This window comes from Mercenaria mercenaria, chromosome 1, assembly GCF_021730395.1.
Source record: "Mercenaria mercenaria strain notata chromosome 1, MADL_Memer_1, whole genome shotgun sequence".
NCBI classification, from domain to species: Eukaryota; Metazoa; Mollusca; class Bivalvia; order Venerida; family Veneridae; genus Mercenaria; species Mercenaria mercenaria.
In genome coordinates this window covers 55,291,295-55,313,915 of record NC_069361.1, presented here as the reverse complement: position 1 = coordinate 55,313,915, position 22,621 = coordinate 55,291,295, and the positions used below count along the sequence as shown (strand labels likewise).

The window sequence follows — 22,621 nt, the reverse complement described above, 5'->3', positions numbered from 1 at the left end:
GTGTAACTTGGACTTGCTGCGCTACTTGGACCTGCTGCACAAATTGGACTTGCTGCGCTTACTAGTTTTGCTCCTCTTATTGGATTTGCTGCGCAACTTGGACTTGCTGCACTTGTTTGACTTGTTGCACAACTTGGACTTGCTGCGCAACTAGGATTCGCTGCGCTTATTGGACTTACTCCTCTTACTGGACTTGCCGCGCAACCTGGACTTGCTGCGCTTACTGGACTTGCTCTTCTTATTGGAATTGCTGCGCAACCTGGACTTGCTGCGCTTACTGGACTTGCTGCGTAAACTGGACTTGCTGCGCTTACTGGACTTTCTTCTCTTACTGGACTTGCTGCGCAACCTGGACTTGTTGCGCCTATTGGATCTACTCTTCTTACTGGACTCGCTGCGCAACCCGGACTTGCTGCGCCTATTGTATCTGTTCTTCTTTTTGGCTTCGCTGCGCAACCTGGACTTGCTGCGCCTACTGGATCTGTTTTTCTTATTGGACTCGCTGCGCAACCTGGACTTATTGCGCTTACTGGATCTGCTCTTCTTATAGGACTCGCTGCGCAACCTGGACTTGCTGCGCCTACTGGATCTATTCTTCTTATTGGACTTGTTGCGCAACCTGGACCTGCTACGCAATCTGGACTTGTTGGACTTCCTGGATCTGCTGCTGCTTCTCCTAAAGTACTGCGCAGCTAAGACTTGCTGCGCCTGCTAGACTTACTGAAACTTTAAAGTTTCGAAAGTGACAATACTGGAGGTTTTTTTCTGGACCTAAATATATTTCTTTATTTTTTTATTTCTTATCCATTTTACATATAAATACAAAACGCGTGAACCGGATAGAGAGACGCCATTGTGACGTCACGCGAATAAAAATAGCAAACACAAAATGGCGGCAAATTGTGTTTGTTTTAACAAATAAATTGGTTATTTTTGACAGCATCAGAAAGTAAAATTCTAAGATTTGAAAAGCGATATTTCAGAAAAACATCAAAACTAAGCTATTTTTGTGATGTGGGTAGCTTAATGTACGCAAAAATGAATTTGATGACCTCATAATTTTATTCTTGATGAAGTTTTCATCATCATGTTAGCTTTTTGGTTCTACCGTTTAGTTTAAGAATATTTTATTGCAAATGTAACACAAGCTACATTCGTACACATACAGACAGACATAACAACACAAGCAATAGGATATTGACGGAAGTATTGAAATACTTATCGAGTCAACCTCCGGAAAGATAATATTTACAATACTATGGATGGCTGTTATACTAATGTGTAACACATTCTTAGTGATTAATGAAAATGAAAATTTAAAGCAAAATGAAAAACCAAAAAAAAAAAAAAAAAACACGAAAAAACAACAAAATGCTCAAAAATGGAAGGTAAAGATGAAATAAAAGTATTAGTACATTGCTTCTTTACTATTTAGAATATTTTAGCAAAATTAGGTAACCATACATGTTACAGTATGAAATAGTGCATAGAAAAACTATATTCACAAGAATGAAAAGGGAAGGAAGAAAATGTGTAGAGGAAATGTTCAGCTGCCCCAAACCACTCCTAGCTTTAAATACAGAACAGTCTTGTTGTCTGGAGATAATGACAGTGTAAAACAGTATTCGGGTCAGATCACAAGTCAAGTAAACCTATGGCTTCCAAGGATAAATTGTTGGACAGTTGTGAAGATTTGTCTGTTGTCAGTATCAGACAGAGAAGTATCACCATAAAGTAAGGTGTTAACAGTGACAGACTGGGTGAGATTACCAACAGAAGTTAACATTACATGCCGAGGAAGTTAATACAGTCTACATTCAAGCAAAAAAATGTGAGCTGGTCTCGGGTTGTCCGCAATGACAAAGGGGAGAGTTAACAATATTTCGTAATAACAGATGATGATTAAGACCACTGCATTTCATACGAAGTCTAGCATGAAGAATTTGTGCTTTTCTACTTCCACAGTAATAATAAGAGGGAGTTTGACGTTGGTCGGCCTTAAGACGCCTCTTTAACACACTAAGCGACGGTGCATTTTTGATGTCATCCGAAAGATCGTTCCATTCGCGCACAGTCAAAGGAAGAAAGGAATTGAAGTATTGTGAGATGCCACCGAGCGGAGATCACCGGAATTGCGAAGGCTGTAGCTGGAAACTGAATTAACGACTGGCGGGACGAGACCGATCAGATACGAAGGAGCGGTGCTTCTGCACATTTGGAAAAACATGATAATTCTGTGATCGCGCCTTCTATCTTCAAGCGTCTATAATTCACATCTAGTCTTAAGTCATGCAGTGATACTAGCTTGGTGGCTCCAGTTACGATTCTGGCACACTCATTTTCAATTTTGTCAAGTTGTTCCTTTTCATATCCTGTGCAGTTGTTCCAGATTACATCTGCATATTCCAAAATCGGTCGTATACAGAAAAGGTATATCGTTTCAAGAGATCTTCGATCTAAGACCATTTTCAGCTTGCGCATAACATGAACCCTTTTCCAAGCCTTGCATGTTATGTAGTTGATACGATGATGCCATTTACAATAATTTGACAGAGTGACACCAAGATGTTGATGATAGGAAACCTCAGGAATCTGGAGTCCTGCTATAAAGAGGGGTAGATGTAAATGTTGATTTGCTTTGCGAGAAAACAGTAAAGTTTCAGATTTTGCAGGGTTGAACTGTACTAACCATGTATCGGCCCATTTGGATATTTTCTGGATGTCCGTCTGTAGTAACTGAGTTGCCTGTTCAGGTTGGTCAACAATAATATAAAGGCTAGTATCATCAGCAAACAAGCTGATCTCACTGCCAATGTCAACTTCAATGTCATTAATAAAAATCAAGAACAGAAGAGGCCCAAGAATAGATCCTTGGGGGACACCAGCCCCAATACCTTTCCAAGTAGAAGAGGTTCCAGGAAGGATAACCCGTTGGCGTCTATTGAAAAGATAGTTTGAAAACCATTCAAGAAAAGACCCAGTAATACCTGCATTTTGTAGTTTTACAAGAAGACCTTTGTGCCAAACCTTGTCAAAAGCTTTGCTGATGTCAAAAAAGACAGCCCTTACCTCAAGCCCTTCATCTAGAGCTTTGCAAAATGTATTGTAGAGAAAGGTCAACTGGCTGACAGTGGAGTGGCCGGGTAAGAAACCAGACTGCACAGGGGTGAGAAAATTTGTGTCATGAAGGTGATTGTAAATATGTTTAAATAAAACTTTTTCAAATACTTTTTCTACACAGCTGAGAAGGGATATAGGCCGATAGTTGTTTGGGAGGGAGGAGTGGCCTTTCTTGAAAACAGCACACACGTTTGCATCTTTCCAGGACAGAGGAACGTTTGCTGAGTGCAGAGAACAGTTGAATAAAGAACAGAGAGGGCCGGAAAGTTGCCAAGAAGCCTCGCACAGTATACGGTTACTAATTCCGTCGGGACCAGAAGCCTTGCCTACTTGCAAGTTTCTGAGAACATCCTCAACTTCATTCTGGATAAGAGTCACAGATGATAGCTGGCGTTCAACTGGAGGGACAGTTGGATACGGTGGAGTTTTACCGTCATCATTTAGTTTGATTTGCAAAGTACGTCAGCCTTTTCTGCATCACTTGTGGTTGGTATATTCGTGACAGGATCGATAAGGGGTAGGATAGAAACAGAAGAATCTTTATTTATGAAAGGCTTCAATGTATTCCACCAGTCTTTAGAAGAGGATGTGCAGGTTTTAAGTTTGTCTACGAGATTAATGTAGTACGTGGATTTGGCCTGCTTGATGGAACGTATAGTGTCATTACGAATCCTTCGAAATTTAGACCTGTGCTCGTCAGATCCCGACAGTTTTGCTTTATTGTATACACGTTTACGCCTCCGAATACTCCGTCGTTTTGCGCTTGTCATCCATGGGACATCTCTAGGACGTATAGTAACGATTTTATTTGGAATAAGGTTTTTACATATCGATAAAATTGTGTCTGTTATGTTAGAAGCGTACGCATTGATATCTGCGTTGGAACACGATTCCCAATCTGCAGACGAAAGACTTTGTCGCAAGAGGTCAAAGTTGCATTGATCGTACATCCAAATAAGCCTTGTAAACGTAATTGGCTTAGGTTTACAGAATTTAAGAATACAGTACGTGGGACAATGGTATCTGAGCTCCTGTTCCAGGAAGTGATCACTGACACCGGAAGCTACAACAGATCTTGGATTAGAAACAAAGAAGAGGTCAAGTATAGAGCTTGAGTTCTCTGTAAAATGTGTCGGCTTTTGGATCAATTGGGTGAAAAAATTTTCTTGACAATGTGAGGCAATTTTCAGATTGGAGCGTTGTTCCAGTTGAAATAACCTGTTACGATTATGTCATGAATACCGGTATCGACAGCAAGAGAAAATGAATCATCTAAAAGAGTGTTGTAGACAGAGTCAGAACCTGGGGGACGGTAGAAGGTTCCGAAAAGTATCCGTTTGTTGTTGCGAAGAGAGAGTTCAATCCAAAGGCATTCCAATCGATTGGGTTCGAGGTCGGGTCTACGTTTGAAGTGGATGCAATCCTTAACATAAATCCGCCATGACTGTCCCCAAATCTGTCTTTGCGAATTGGTGGATGGAAAAAATGTATAAGAAGGTCATCATTTGAGATGGAATCATTTAACCAGGTTTCAGTGAAGGCTAAAATATCAAAGTCGGTCAGCTCAGACGCAACGATATCGATCTTGTTGTAGATGCTTTGAACATTATAATGGACGAAAGATAAGTTGTTACTTAGACTCAAAATATCAGAAATACCAGAACATGAGGAGACTGAAGAGATAGAAGAATGACTGGGAGTTGGTCCAGGAATTTTGTGAATATCACCAGCATTCACATGCGCGTAGCGTGGCATACTCGGTTACTCTGCTGAGTATCATTTAAAATCCAACAATACAAAATAAAAAGGCTAAATACTCCATGGAAGCAATAAAAACTGATCAGGAGTGGGTAATGAGGTAGGGACAATGGCATAGCATATAAGTAAGCTGTTGTCTTGGTCCTTGACTTCGTTATATTTTTGTGACGGCAGACCGTTGTTGCTCTTTTACCAAAATTTCTATCCAAATTTCTAAATGTTTTTTTCTCTTGCTCCACTTGTACTTGTTATTGTAAAACCTTATTTAAATCTAAATATATTTAAAATTCTAAATACATATATGATTTTACATGCATATATATACTGTAGCTGCTATTGACTATAAGAACAATTGCTTAATGGCAAGTGTTCATCACTAGTAAAATCTAGAAGGATCAACAACTGTTTCTGTAACAACTATGAATTCCCAAGCATTATTTCCTAATTCGCTACGTTCACTAAAATATTATCTATCCCATAATCAAAGAGAATCAACGGGAGTAAAAAGATCAGATTCATAAATTAACATTTAGGCTTTGTTATCCGTATTGCCATAGTGTAACACTCAGCTTAGTCATATAAACTATCAATTCATTAATTTCTACGTTAGGAATATACTTTCCGGGTCATTTTGCTGCGAGGCACCTACTCAGCCCTACTTCACTCCGTCGTAGGAGGGGATAGTATAAAGAAACCAAGTTTCAACACCAGTCACCTTCTTCTTATGCCCTGACACCCATTTCCCAAAATTTATTGCCGAAAAAAATACATTCAATCAAAATTATAGAACGCGTGAAATAATTATACATCATATACCTCGATACCTTTGCAATACGGTAATACCCCTAGAATACACATATGTAACAAATGCTCATAACTAGCATTTACGGTAAATTCTCTTTTTAAATATTGCAGTTATAGGAAAATGTTGTAAGCATTATATTGATTTCTAGACCAAGGTAATTTTTGCCATCTGTTACATGTCGCATGTATGCATGTATGCATGTTGCATGTTGCATTTACTTATACAAAAAATACTTATATAATTTCCGTGAACTGTTATTTCTACATTCTTGGAAATCAATTAAATGATGATACAGAGACAAAAGTCTTGTGACAGATGTTTAGGCTGAAGTATAAAATCTAAATTCACAAAACGATAATAAAGGAAATGTTTGGACAACATTAGTAATTAGATATTTGTACTTGAAGAATGAAATAAGAATCTACTGAAATAGCTTCATCATTTTGTCTGTTTGGAAATTGTGCATAAGTCAAAGTTTGTCCTCAGCAGTCTGATCAAGTTCCTTGGCAGTTTAGAGTATTTATTACAAGGTGATTTGCATATATTCCGTTGTAACACGTATGTACACATGTATACTTTATTTAAGAATTGAATGCTATTTTCTGGACATCTTCCAAATTCATCAATCGCGCAAGCGATTCTTTTGATTGATTAGCAAGAAGCCTTCAAGTATGGTTCATACCCATATAAACGCACAAAAATAGCATTCAATTCTTACATTTACATTTTACGACAGCTTGCTACAAAAATAACTGATTTGCCTTCCAGGAAAATCAGAAAATGTCAAGATACAGATCTTTATGAAAATTTATACAGTCGTATCATTCATTTGTGATCTTTGACGTCAGAAAAGTTAGTTAAAGCTGTTTGGCGCCAAATTTTTAAAGAATTTTAAGAATTTTTGGAACGGAGCCATATTGTTCATGTTTTAGGCGAAGGACGTCAGATTACGCGTGCAATCTCGCGGAAAGGGCCGTCATTGATATTATTACTGCAATGTTGTTTATACGAAAATTAACGCTTCTGTCTTTCCATATAAAATGTATAGTGAATGTTGTATACAACAAATAAGTCTGGAAAAAGAGCCAGATGTTGCTTAATTTGTGAATAATAAATTTTGGCTTGAATAAATAGACAGCCTAGTCCAAGTCCTTCCAAAATGCCAGCCCCCATCACACTTCCCAACCCCGATTTGTAACGTTCATCAACTTATATACAGACCTTTCTTTACATTCAGAGCCGTTTGTGAATAGTTTGTTCAAAACTGAGGAAGCATAGTTTTGGTTAGAAAAGTCACCAAAACCCCCCTTTTTATTTGTTTGCTCTTATGTTTCAATAGGGGAGGACCCCGCCGGAGAATTCCTCTCACCCACACTCTCCCCTTGAGTAACATCTAAACTGCTCACGCTATGCCCTTGATTCATAAGTATTATGTATAACCAGAGGTAAAAAGTAACTTGGAAAAAGCACCATATAAGATTCTGGACAAATGTTACGTTGGTAGTGTAAAGTGAGGTATTCGGATGCACTCTCCGTGAGGGGTGATGATTATAATGTACTGTATTATATGTATGAAGTGTGTTATAATATACAGAAAAGACAGAAAACGTGTTATAGAATAAGCACAAACACCAAATCATGTACAGCGAAAGCAAAACGTGCGGAGGCATCTATAGCAGATCATTTGAGATTCAAACAGACGCAATTCTTACATAGAAAAGATGCCCAACATAACTTACAGGAAGGGAGTAGTCATTCGTAGCAAGATGTGTCTCCAGCTTCATTAGGATACCGCCAGGAGTAATGACAATAAACCATAAGTGACTAACCATTGTCAAATGGAAACAAGTAATACATATTCCTGAAGTATCCTTTGATTACTGCAAGACTATTTCTAGAAGTGGTTGGGCAAAACTTAGCCAGGGCAAGCTGAGTTACTGAATAGGCAGTGATAAAGAAGGGGAGTAAGAAATAGAATAAGCAGGACATGAAAAGAATCAAAGACTTTTATCGTGAATGGCACACGAAACATCTGATATTATCAAAGCTAATTCCAATTTAGTAAAAGTAATTTACTGAAAAAAGTGCTTTAATAACTTAGCGGACTTAGACTCTAATGGAATAATTGCATAAAACAATGTGGCATCTACGTTTACAGTGATCAATCGATGCTGATTATAACTGATTATTAATGAAGATAAACTTACAGAATTATAATCAAGTGCGCTGTAGAAATTTGATCAGTTACTGGCATAAGGCGCAGAGAAACTCCTCAGCAATATAGAAATGAACAAAGTATATAATTCATTAATGTGCGTATATATACTGCAGTTATACTGCTATCTAAAAAAGAGCGAACCTATTTGTACAAATGTACATGATACTTCGGGATACATCGTAATAACTTAGACTAAAACTTAAAAGAACATGTTCTATAGTCTATACATAGCGATTTTAAATATATTAAGTATACAAGCTTTCGTACATGTTTTAAACAGAACTAATTCAGTGCAATCCTTTTAAACGTTTAGAATGACAGGTCTATTAAGAACTGAAAATAAACAACAAAAACTGATGAACAGCCAATATCAGGGCGAAGTAAAAAGATCTGAAATATCCACATTCATAGCAATAATATCCAAGCTTAAATACATACTTAGAGCAGAACAAATTAGTGCAATCCTTTGAAATATTTAGAATAGCTAGTCTATCAAGTACTGAAAAAATCTGATGAAAAACTTTCTTATGATACGCACGCACGCACGCACGCACGCACACACACAGGCATACACATAGACAAAAACGTTCACTCAGTATGCACATAACCAAGTGTTTATAAATCATCAGCGTTTACGCAGGTACGTTAGCTGCTAGTACGATAACAACACTGAGCTATACGTCATAACAACATATAAATAAAACATCTGATTACATTCGTTTGAAAAAGCATCATCACCACATCATCATCGTCAACACCGTACATAAATAAACATATAAAATATAAAAGTGGTAAATTTTATAGATTGATTTGTCACGGCCCTCATTAAATTTGGCATATTCATTTGGTCATTTCTAGAAATAAGTAAATATATGAACGGTAATACTACAAATATTCAGTAGCGTAAAACAGAGGAACTTTCAATATGAGTCTTTCAAAGTATGTTCACACTGAGCCATACGACATAACAATCAAATAAATATTCGAAGACGACAAGAGCATCTGTTTACATTCGTTTGCAAAAATCATCATCACACATCATCATCATCATCATCTAATTATCATCAGCATTATACATTGTTCAAAATTGTTTGTTAAGATCATCATCCCCACATCCACATCATCATCATCATCAATATCAACAGCAGCAACAACATCACATGAAGATGTGGTTAATTTAAAGAATGATTTCTCGCGACCCTCATTAAGGGGACGCATATTGCTACATTCACAGTTCATACAGCAATGCGGAAGGGGTGCATATTCAAGAAATCGATGGTGGGAAAATAAAAAACATATTCCTAAACTGATATAATACTGATGGACACCTGTAATATTCAGTATTTTGTGGATAAGGATGTGGTACTATGAATGTAATAGGAAAACAGAGGTGTTTGTGAAAGTACATTCAACACAAAATATTAAGCTTTTGTATAAGGAAAAAACAGGTTTTTTACAATAACAGTGTTCCAAATAATGTTGAAGGGATGAGATTTTCTTTCTAACACACCAGGTGTGCTTAAACGTGTAAAAATTTAACGCCACGTCAGTTCATCTCGGGATGGACGCCATATTTCTCATTGATAAAAAATGTAAACAAAAAAATCAGAGTATAGGATTAGCATTGCAAGGGCATAACACGACATTCTACACAATGAATACCTTAGAACAGATATCTAAGATGCTACACAGGTCAGGCGGGTTAAATGCATAATGTCGATCACTTGAAATTCATCTTGAAAAGGTGGTTAATTTTAGTTTGTTTACATGGTTTTTAATTTTCCCACGACTTCTCGGCGATTCACTGCAAATGTATTACTGCGCCGGACGAAAGGTAACTCTAATAAACAACGGGAGACAACTTAGGTGTCAGCACGTGTATGATTTTTAAAAAAACATGTCGATGATTATAATTTCTTATCAAATAATGAATCCTATTCAGATATTCGTCTTTAATATTAGAAAATTATTAATTTCTGTGGACATTTGTCAAAAAATATTACTTACAGTGGACTACTTTGCGCATCAAACTGGTTTCCGCTTCAGTTGTGAGGCACTTCCGTTATACTTTTGACAACAATAACAAAACACAAAATGAATCAATAAAGTCACTTATAAACCGACTGCTACTTAAATCAGTGTAAGTAAAGTTGTTGTTACAACATTATACATGTTCGTTACGTTATGAGATAAAGTTTATCTTGAACTGCATAATCCATTAACTACGTTTACATGATATTGCATTTACAACTTATTTGACCCCATTTTTTTACGTGAATGGCAGTATTCTCGTGCAACTCGTGCAAACAGAGTTATGAAAAGTATGGTGGAGAATTCAAGGACAAATTATAAATGACATTAAAGTGAGGATAACTGTATATTCGTCCAGTTTTGATCATTGACATTCCTGCTGTGTATTAGTAACTTTTGTGAACAAGATTAGAATGTTGCTTTTGCACAAATACACATTGATTGGACCTCTCAACCAAATTTCATAACTTATTTTAGGGATTTTTAAGACAGTACATTTTCAAAAGTTTGTTGAATGTGTTTTGATATTTAAGTGCATTGCAGTTCATGAATACCAAGTTAAAAATTAATAATGGCAACATTTCTAGGCCTTTATTGTAAGCCACTAGACTTCTGTAATGATAAATGTTTAATGTATTAAGGGGAATATACTCTTTTAGTTTTGTAATGTGGCATTCCTTGACCACCGTATCTTTTCTTATGCACTACTTTGTAAACAAACTAAATAATGTGTTTAGCTCACCTATGCCAAATGAAAAGCAAGACAGTGAACTTATTTCACATTCTTTCTTTAAATTAGAATCTGTAGGACATTGATAAATGTTTGGACAAAGTGAAGCACTATTATTTTCTTACCAAAAAGTCTTAATTGTTGACTTTGAATGTACACAAGAAGTCTTATGTAATTCAACAATAACTTTCTTGTTTCAGTTTTTCTCATTTTTATTTTAGTGAGCAATCCTTTGTGTACTTATAACAGTTGAAACAGTATTCATTTCATTTACCAAAACCTTGTACTTTTTTGCAGGTAAATTTTATAATACCCCACCCACTTTTTTCTAATTTCAAAGTATGCGTCCCCTTAATCATTGAATGTTAATTTGGTCATTTCATATATGAAAATAAATAATCATATGAACGGTAGCTTAGTATTAATGCAAAAATATTTCAATAATTCAGTGACATAAAACAGTGAATTTCAAATATTTCATTTAAAAATATGTTTTCATATAAAACTTTAAACAAAATGTTTGTTTACGATGGTATCAACAACAACAAAAAAAACGGGTTCAAGCCTCTTCATAAATTAAATATTAACACAATGACATGGTTTATATAACACATGTTAACGCCTACACTGCAATTCATAATCAGCAGACCGTACAAAGGTATGCAATGTGAACTGTTATCGTCCAAAGGTAGATATACCTGTACAATCAATTATATGAGCCGTGCCATGAGAAAACCAACATAGTGGGTATGCGACCAGCATGGATCCAGACCAGCCTGCGCATCCGCGCAGTCTGGTCAGGCTCCATGCTGTTCGCTTTTAAAGCCTATTGGAATTGGAGAAACTATTAGCGAACAGCATGGATCCTGACCAGACTGCGCGGATGCGCAGGCTGGTCTGGATCCATGCTGGTCGCATACCCACTATGTTGGTTTTCCCATGGCACGGCTCATATAATAAATTATTGATCCTACCTTTGAGAATATTTGTTGTGCAGTACAACAAATATTCGCAAAGGCAGGATCAATAATTGATTGTACAAGTCATATGTCGAATGGAACCAGTTCTTCACATGAAGAAATTTTATGAACAGACTGGGTATTGTCTTTTATTAGAACTGTTCCATCATGTGACCAACAACTATCAAGCTTTTTATTGCACGGCCCATCAGGGCTGGGCATATAGAGGTGGTTTAAGAATGTGCCATAGGTTCGGATTTGACAATTTTTTTCCTTCGAGTCATATTTCTGTTAAATTTTCGTTTGACACTCAGAAAGTGAATATTCTAACGTGTAATCGCAACAATAATGGAATTGATATTATTCAATTTTGTTTCTTCTGGTTTATATTTTGCAATATTTGCAGAATTTGCATTATATTGAATCTGATTTGATCAATTTCAGCCTTTCAAGTTACTCGCGCAGGGCCATTCGCGCATGCGCAGTGAAATTATGTCACTCTTGCTGTACATAAAGTGTAGTCAGTGTAACGTCTTTTTTATTAAAATATTTTGAAGTGGATTTTGTCAAGAACAAGGTAAGTTGTTACCAACAATATTGTTTTTGATAACAATGCATTTTGAGTGCCAATTCACATGCGTTGGTCTAAATTTTAGAATAAACCAAACTCATAGCGATCGCGAGTCACCCTAAGTGATGACCTACTTACACTATCAATAGGAAACATAAATAAAAAGCATGCTTTATAAGGCTTTTTGCTTAGTTACGCATTTAATAGGTTTATAGTGCTGAGTTGCAGTCAAAGTATCATTTTTTAATGTGTATAAATGTAAAGTTTTTGAAGACGGAATAGTGTAAACAAAAGACCACGTGACTTTTGGTGCGATTTTACTACACATACATGTAGATATGCTACTTTTGGCAGGTGGCGCTGTGTAAGGTTTTTCCCATTATTAAATGAAGCTATTTATAAACATATTCCAAGTTACTGAAACATTAGGCATTTTAATTTATCAATTTGAGACCGCGTCAGAACTTTTTACTCGGTGTCTTGGAGAGAATTTTGTCTTGTACATACTTCCTGATAACAAGAGGCGCGAGGCAGTATAAAGAGATAGATAGTCGAAATAATCCGACGTATAAACTTGTCTAAAGAGATAACAGGTCTAGGATTTTGTATGTTCTGTAAAATTATAGATAGAAAAAAATTTTTGAAATCATAGATGGTCCATATATGTACTGTACAGTATATATTTTAAAACGAAGAAATCCTAGAATAGACCATGTGACTTATGGCGCGAATTTACTACACATGTACATATGTTACACTCGGCAGGTGGCGCGCTGTTCAAGGTTTTTCTAATTATTAAAGCGAACTATTTTTTAAACAAATCCAATGTTCTGCACAAGGGGGCATTTCGTCTTATTATAAGGTCCAATGATAGTCCAGATAATGGGCGATTTGAGACCTCGTGAAAAATTTTGACTCGCTGTCTTCTGGTACATACGTGTACTTCCTGATGATAAATAACAACCACTACTTTTCTGCTAGTTTTGATTACAAGACGAAAATTGTGTTTTGGACTCTTGTAAGTGTATGAATGTATTGAATGACAAATCAATTGTGCTTTTGACATAAAATATTATTAAAGTGATAAAGATTTGTATAGGGTATTAAAGTCAATGCCCTAGATTATGACACTAACACATTTTTCAGGTGTTCTGCATGAGTGACAGCAGCTATAATTGCATATTTTGTGCTACATTTATTTGATTTATTTGATCCCTAGTTTTTAACAACTGCCCTGACCTCCCAGTTATGATCAGAAATTAATTGTTGAATGTTAGGAGTATTTCTGTAAATGTAGATATGGATTTATAGGGAGATTTAACGCACCCACTCGATGAAAAATGAAAATGTAATTTTAGTCCCATTCAAATACACTTATAGGTATTTTCACTTTGAAAAACAGTGTACAATTTCCAATCTGCATACTTTCCCGTCTTAAAAATCATATAGTATTTATGATACCCTGTATGACACATGTACTGTAAGGCCAAAAAATTGTTTCCAGTAACATGCTAAAGAAAAATAGGTAGGTAGCTGGTCAGTAATTTTTTTTTTAAAAAAATCTGGATTTTATTAATAAGTGGGACCTTTCGGAAACTATTTTTGTGTACAAAAATACGAATAAGGGGGTTATTCCTTTAGAGCATCAGTAACAGGGATATAAACTAGCTATTTTTATTTAGGGGCCCAGACTGTCAAAAATAAACGTTTAACATTAGGTATATGGGCATTTTCTCTTTAACAATTTAGGGTCCCAGTCCAAAATCTAGGAACCATGGGCTACTGGGGTGTAACAATATGCTAGGCTCACGATACAACATGTATCGTGATACAGTTGCAACGATACGGTACATATCGCGATACGAATTGAGTATCGTAAGTAATCATTTATGTGACAAAATAAAAAATAATCAATGTCTCTACTCTTGGAAAGTACTTGAAATTTTAAGAAACTGTAATAAATGATACATTTCTTTAGTTACTATCTTTAACACTGATTGTATGAAAGATATCATTCAATATCTATAGTTTTCACTTACCGTTTCTGTATTGTGAAACAGACCTATGATTCGATACGCGTATCGCCAAACTGATGTATCATGATAACTTGAATTTCGAAATAACAGGCCTATAATACGATATGTAGAGACCGTACCATAGCTCTTCGCATACTTTGATTTTTCAAACTTAAGTGATTTTTACAAGTGCACCGGTTACGATAAAAATGTAAACAACGGACTCTGTCTATGAAACTTTGAAATGAATGAATGACAGTCGATCTTAGTCATAATACTGATTGACAGTGAATGCTAATGACTCCATGTGTTGCAGAAAGGTATTTAGTTTGTAACTGTAATTTCCCATCAATTGAAATCCTCTCAAAACTGGTAAAATAATTACTTATATTTGGACGAAACTCGCCGACTTTGCCGTTCGACAGCTTCAAAAAGGGCAAATATAAAAGATTCAGTGTAAGTAATATTTCACTGGTACTACCAGTTAGTAAGTTCATACTCTGAACAACACGTCAGAGAAATTTGGGCAGATTTGACCGATTATGACGTTGGCAGCATTAGATTATATTTTTTCTTTACACAAAAATTGCCGTTATGTAACAAAGCGAATACGCCGATAATCCGGAGTTCACCGATTATTGTTCCAGTTCACACAATGTAATACAGCAATTAAACTGCATAGCTATTAGCTACTGCTGTTATAGGGAAGTGGTAGAGTGTCTGCCTTAGGTGTGAGAGGTCCTGGGTTCGAGTCCCAGTTAGAGCTTAACTATTTAGATTCTGCTAAAGCATAGTTTTGCTGTTAATAGACTGTTCCAGATGTTCTAAATTTTCAGCACACAGTATCATGGATCATTATTTAGCAACCCAGATCAAAATTGAATGTTAAATCAAATTCACCTAATTAGAAAATATTGACTATATTATGTCCCTTTGATGTTTATGCTCTCCATGTTCAAGAAGAGTTACATTTTCTTGATCACAAAATTTTCGTTATCATGAAAATATTAAATGCTCATAACTCCGAACTTCTGGTTAAAATATTGTCTATATTTCTGTTTTTGAGAAACATATGGACATTTGTCTTCGTTTCAAAGCTTTTTAACTTCAAACCTATGGTTTGAAAAAGTTTGGTACTATCTCGACGATATGCGTATCGCCAAACTGATGTATCATGAAAAAAAATGAATTTCGATATATCGTTACACCCTTAGCCCCTGCTGATTTTTCCCTGAGTAAGTTGATTTTTAACATCATGCACTGACCATGTTTAAAAACATAAAAGTGCAGTTTTTCAACTTTTTGTTAAAACATTAAATTAACTAAAAGAAAAACTTCTCCGAGGCAATGAAAAAGAATTAGGATCCGGCCAAAAATTTAGGGTAGGTCGGGATACTGGAAACAAACTTTTTTTCTAACCTAATTTGTATTTATTTGTGACAATGCTTGTTTTAAATATTAAAAGAGGATTTTAATTAATATTTTTGAGAGAATTTAAGCAGGCTCAATAAAAAAAGGTGGTAAATCAGCTTATATACAGAGTTGACTTGGTAGAAAGCCTGAATGAGTACTAATATCCCCATTACCATTTTGTTCACATTTTCATGCTCCCTCTCAGCTTTAAAAACCGCAAATCGAACATTTATCTTAAAGGATATTGCTAAGATATTGCAGTTCCACTGGACAGATAGCTCAATTGGCAGAGCAACCCAAAATTGAGGAAATTACGTATGGTAATTTGTGTTTTGGGGAGGTTCCAGGTTCGAATTCTGGTCTGGCTGTGCAAACTGTCGCGTTGTCGAGTTAACTTTTTCCAGTTTTTTATAGAAGATCTACAGGTAAAATATGAAAATGTATTTTATTTACTTATATTGCTGTAATATTGTATTTACCTTGAAATAAATTTATTCCCCACTATTTTGTTTACTCTTGGGGCATATTTGTACTCTTTGTTAGCCCACCATCATCATGATGGTGGGCTATTCAAATCACTCTGCGTCCGTGGTCCGTCCGTCCGTCATTCCGTCCGTCCGTCCGTCCGTTAACAATTTCTCGTTATCGCATCTCCTCAGAAACTACTAGGGGGATTTTGACCAAACTTTGTCAGAATGATGTATTGGTACCATAGTTGTGTCCCCCTGAAAATCAGACTGGTTCAACAATTGTTTAGTGAGTTATGACCCTTTGTTTATTTCTATAATTTACATATATTTATATAGGGAAAAACTTTTAAAATCTTTTTGTCCAAAACCACAGAGCCTAGGGTTTTGATACTTGGTATGAAGCATCATCTAGTGGTCCTCTACCAAGATGATTCAAATTATTTCCCTGGGGTCTAATATGGCCCCGCCCCGGGGGTCACATTGTTTATATAGACTTATATAGGGAAAAACTTTGAAAAATCTCTTATTCAAAACCACAGGGCATAGGGCTTTGATATTTTGTGTGTGACATCATCTAGTGGTCTTCTACTAAGATTGTTCAAATTATCCCCCTAGGGTCAAATATGGCTCCGCCCCGGGGGTCACATGGTTTACATAGACTTATATAGGGAAAAGCTTTTAAAATCTTCTTGTCCAAACCACAAAGCCTAGGGCTTTGGCATTTGTAATGTAGCATCATCTAGTGGTTCTCTACCAAGTTTGTTCAAATTATCCCCCTAGGGTCAAATATGGCCACACCCTGGGGGTCACATGGTTCATATAGACTTACATAGGGAAAATTTTTAAAATCTTCTTGTCAATAACCTACAACATTCAAATTTGGACCACATGTATGGTTTTGAGTGGCAAGATGAACCTTGACATGAGTTGACCTTGATTTTGACCTAGTGACCTACTTTCACAATTCTCAAGTTACAGCCTTCAAATTTGGACCACATGCATAGTTTGGTTCACTGAAAAAAACTTTGACCTTGACATTGACCTAGTGACCTACTTTCACATTTTTGAAGGTACAGGCTTCAAATTTGGACCACATGCATAGTTTGTGTTCGGAAATGAAATTTGACCTTGATTTTGACCTGGTGACCTACTTTCACATTTCTCGAGCTACAAGCCTTCAAATTTGGACCATTTGCATTGTTTTGTGTACCGAAATGAACTTTGACCTTAAGATTGACCTAGTGACCTACTTTCACAATTCTCAAGCTACAGCCTTCAAATTTGGACCACATGCATAGTTTGGTTCACTGAAAAAAACTTTGACCTTGACATTGACCTAGTGACCTAATTTCACATTTTTGAAGGTACAGGCTTTAAATTTAGACCACATGCATAGGATTGTGTACCGAAACAAACTTTGACCTTGACATTGACCTAGTGACCTACTTTCACATTTTTGAAGGTACATGCTTTAAATTTAGACCACATGCATAGATTTGTGTTCTGAAGTGTAATTTAACCTTGATTTTGACTTAGTGACCTACTTTCACATTTCTCAAGCTACAGCCTTCAAATTTGGACCACTTGCATAGTTTTGTGTACCGAAATAAACTTTGACCTTAAGATTGACCTAGTGACCTACTTTCATATTTCTCAAACTACAGCCTTCAAACTTGATGCACATAAATAGTTTTGTGTACAAAGAACTTTGTCCTTGAAATTGATCTAGTGACCTACTTTCACATTTTTCAAGCTACAGCTTTCGAATTTGGACCAAATGCACAGTGTTGTGTACGGAAATGAAATTTGACCTTGAGCTAGCCAGTAAGTCTTGAAATTTGGAACACTCAAAAATGGCACATTGGTGGGCGCCAAGATCACTCTGTGATCTCTTGTTCTTTTAGCTCTTGTGATCAGTCGATGTCCGGGGCTGTCGTCTGTCAACATTTAGCTTGTGTATGCGATAGAGGCTTTATTTTTCAACTGATCTTCATGAAATTTTGTTAGAATGATTATCTTGATGAAATCTAGGCCAAGTTCGAATGGTTTATCTGGGGTCAAAAACTAGGACACTATGTTAAATCAAAGAAAAGCCTTGTGTATGCGATAGAGGCTGTATTTTTCAATTGATCTTCATAAAATGATGTCAGAATGATTACCTTGATGAAATCGGGGTCGAGTTTGAATATGGGTCATCTAGGGCCAAAATGTAGGTCATAGGTCAAATCAAAGAAAAACCTTGTGTATGCGATAGAGGCAGTATTTTTCAATTGATCTTCATGAAATTTGGTCAGAATTATTGCCTTGATAAAATCTAGGTCAAGTTTGAATATGGGTCAAACACTTTGTTTTTTTGGGCCGTGCGACCATCTATTTGCTGCATCTTGCAGCATTTTTTTACTTGTTCTTAACAAGCTGGCGCGCGGTATACAGGGCAAAACTAAGCTGCTTCGTCAAATCTTCGTTTATGTACACTCCGCTAAGGCCACTAGCTTTCAATTTGGTCCTAGATTTATACAGATGTTGACGGGAGCGATATGACGTGAATTTAACGAGAATTGCCCGAGGTCGCCCTTTCTGCTTTCCAACACGGTGAGACCGATCAATTTCTGTTAGTGAAATGTTCACGCCAATTTCTTTGCAAACGTTAAGAATTTGACCGTCGGTATTTTCATTTGTTGTTTCTGGGATACCAGTGATTCGCAGGGAATTCCTCCTACTGTATTGCTCAGCAGCATCAGATTCAGATTGGAGTTTTGAGACCTGGCGTCTTAAGTCCAGATTTGCATGATTAAGGTTTGAAATCTGAGCTTTAAGTTGCGCATTGTTATCCTCCAGCTCAACGATTCTATCATTCAGACCTTCTACCGTTCTACCGTTTGGGTTTTACATGAGACAAGATTAAAGCAAACTTTTATTAAAAAACTCAACGTCATATTTGTCACTTTCACGTCACTTTAACGTTAATATCGTCTTCAATTAACGTAAAAATGATCTCCACAAATTATACACCATATTAATGGCATATTTAAAAGAAAATATGATGAGAAATAAGCAAATCTCTACTTGTTGACTGAATAAAATGATTTACGAAAACAGTCTCACGGTTCATCAAAATGTTTGCAGAGAAAAAAGTTACAGAAATATAAAGAAAATGTAAAATATACACATTATATGCTGAATTTTATAATATTTAACAATATGTCGAAACGGAACCCTATAATTTCAACTATGGCGCATTTCACCTTTAGCGGGCGGGCATTTTTCCGCGGCCCCGCTCTCGCATTTACCCATTTCAAACAAGTTAGACAGGAAAGTGTAAAAAGCGAATTAAGTATTGTGCCATGCAATACAAATCCCCAACTGGAACGCAAATAATTTTCTCTATTATTGCAGTATAACATAATGAGCTAATATCTGTCAATAATGTATGAACAATATCGTACTACATATACAATATGTTATATCAAGATGTTTTGATTAAAATATATCCAGTTGTTGTCTGCTTATATCATCTATAAAATATATATAAAGTGCTTAATTTCAATTTTGATAACATTTCAATTTGATGTTGGTGGGAAAATATGTGAAAAGTTGTAAGAAATCATATATTAAAGGGAAGTAATTCTGAAGAAAATACACATTATTTCTTTAATTAGGTAAATATGATACATGAGCTTATATCAAAATATTTTGCAGACTTCACAGGAAAGATCAATATTGACTTTTGACCTTCAAATGTGACCTTGACCTTTGAGCTAGGGGTCTGGGTATTGTGCACAACACATATAATATGTACAGTGACATTTTCTTTATGGTCTTGTGCCAGTGCCCGAACCGTTCTGCAAAACCTTATAGAAATATTCATCCATACTTAAATCAGTTTGCAATATCTTAGTTACAATGACAGTGCCTATTTGATTTTTACTGTCATAAAATAAATATATTTATTTTCCACAACATTTAAAATGCACGAGCCTACATTCGCAATTCAATGAATTTAGATACAGTTTTTAAACGATTATACGAATAATCAGAGCACATACCTAAGTGTATCAACTCCGCATTCACTGTAGGTTAAAATAATTTCCACCACAAACAAGAAATCACGTCAGAAAAAAACACAAGTTGCGTTTGTTAGTCTGTTATGTAAAATTGATGCATTTAGTTGCGTTTGTTAGTCTGTTAAGTAAAATTGATGCATTTACAAATTATATGACGTAAGATTATGCATAAGGACTTTTCAGATTTGAAGGAAGTGATACTCTCATCAATTTACTGATATAAGTGGTTTTGGCTGTCTATAATTTATACTTTTCATGTTTAAAATGATACAAATTGCAAGGAGAAAGAACAACATACAATGCTGCACGTTAGATAATATTTGAAATATCTGTAACGTTACAGGAAATTCAACAATATTTCGAAAGCATTTTTGTAAAACAAGAATGAGAAGTATTCTTCAACTTTCAGAATATTTAAGATATCTTATTACACATGTATTTATCAGATTAAGTTAATCTCTCATTAATGTCCAAGAAAGGTTTCCAGAACAAACAAATTCCGACAGGAGTTCAAGATGACATAAAGGGATTACCGTAGCGGTTCTTGAGAAAAACTGCTGGACACCAAATTTTGATATATTATGTGCCATGTCTTTGTGATCTTCAACTATGGATTGAACTACGAAAAGGGTCAAGTCTGGGTGAAGGCGATGTCTGACGCTATCTAAGAAACTATGTTTAACTGCAGAGGTGTTGAAACTTCTCCATGAATATACTGACCTAATAAAAGTGGAAAAATATAAGATCAATAGAGTGGTGCCATATAAGCTCAATACCTTAAAATTGTTGTGGTTGCGCACGTACTAGTTATTATGTGCACACGCAGCGCACTGGCACCAGATCAGAAAGAAAATGCCTCTGTACATGTTATACCCTACCCCTAGGTACTCTATAAGAACCATGGTCATGAACGGGAAAATATACTAATCCGTTTCAATCGCGCATTTCATACCTAAAACACGCAGTTCGGTAAATGTGTACTATGGATATCAAACAAGTGGTAATTTATCTTCCATTGGGTACCGGTCACATTTCTTCAATCCATCTTATCTTAGAAACACAACGCATAGTTTATGGTTATTTCAACGTTACACAAAAATCTTGCTTGAACTTCCCTGGTGAAGTTCCGTTCTAGATTACAAAACCACTCTGATTGGCTGTTGTGAAAATGTATGTCACTCGTCATTTTACTACACGTGTTTGCTAAAATGTGAAAATGCAGCATAAATGTGTAAAATGAATAAAATAAACAGAACAGATGCAGACCAATGTACGTTTTCAAATTAAAGATCATATACAAGATGAATTTCATTCATGAATTTCGAGTTTTAGTGCAAAATTGTGATTTTTTTTAAATTCTGATTTTGTTTTGTTTACATATCGCCAAACATGTGCACACTGCCGTCACCTCTAGACCGGATGTTCATTAGGGAAGGTCAAGCAAGTTTTTTCTGGAACGTTGACGAAAGCATAAAATATGTTGATAATCTCAGCAATATGGAATATTGAGACAATGTGACTGGTGCACGATGGAAGATAAATTATCGCTTGTTCATTATACTAGGTACCCATTCACCGAACTGCGCGTTTAAGTTGAGAAATGTACGATTGAAACGGGTTAGTATATTTTCCCGTTCATGACCATGGTTCTTATAGAATACCTAGGGGTAGGGTATAACATGTACAGAAGCATTTTCTTTCTGATCTGGTACCAATGACGCAGCGCAGTAAATCACTTCTGTTCCGTATCAGATATTACGTGCGCACGTATTACTTGTAACGTGTGCACGAAATAGTTATTATGTGCGCAAGTATAAGCTGTTACATGCACACGTAATACTTATCACCTACCCATTTATTGCCTACACAGGTAATTACGAGTTACAGTGCTGTACTACTTATTACGTGTGCAAGCATTAGCATTTACGTATGCAGGCCATATCATCAAACATCAATGTCATCTCTGAGCAACCGTATATTGGCGCTTATGAGACGAATCTATAAACAATTCCCTAAATACCTCAATGTATGGAAAAGTTATGGGGCAAAGTAATGTACTAAAACACGAAAACACAGGAACTCTTCCGGTAAAATCGAGAGTGGTTTACCACTGTGGCTCATTGTCCGGTAAAGTAGAAATACAACATGTTTCTAAGCGTACGATGACCTGGCCTTACCAATCATTTGAGGATAAGACAGGTGCCCGACCATCGTTTTGTTATTAGTGATATATATATAACTTTAACTTGCGTTATGATCAACACACTATGCTCATTTTTGTCCATTTCCATAGTGTCTTCAGTCTCGCATTGCTGCCCAATTTGTATGAAGAAAATATAATGTAGTGATATCAAATACACGTTTTTTGTTTTGTGAATTAACGTTCGAAGAAGCCTGCGGGAATGATTGTTACCGAGACCGAAGGTCGTAAAGAACAGTGCATGTTTGGTGATTAACCCCACTACAA

At 36.0% G+C, this 22,621-nt stretch overlaps 2 protein-coding genes across 2 annotated transcripts in view; one reads left to right on the top strand and one right to left on the bottom strand.

Annotated features, from left to right (window-relative positions):
• Window positions 1–20,279, bottom strand: part of LOC123538554 (uncharacterized) — a 33,158-nt gene extending 12,879 nt beyond the window's left edge. Inside the window, exon 1 of the mRNA XM_053548359.1 lies at window positions 20,137–20,279. The gene's annotated coding sequence lies outside the window, so the exon portion shown is untranslated. The remainder of the gene's footprint in view (window positions 1–20,136) is intronic.
• LOC123545600 (uncharacterized) overlaps window positions 1–22,621 on the top strand; it is a 59,872-nt gene that overhangs the window by 1,337 nt on the left and 35,914 nt on the right. The window lies entirely within an intron of this gene.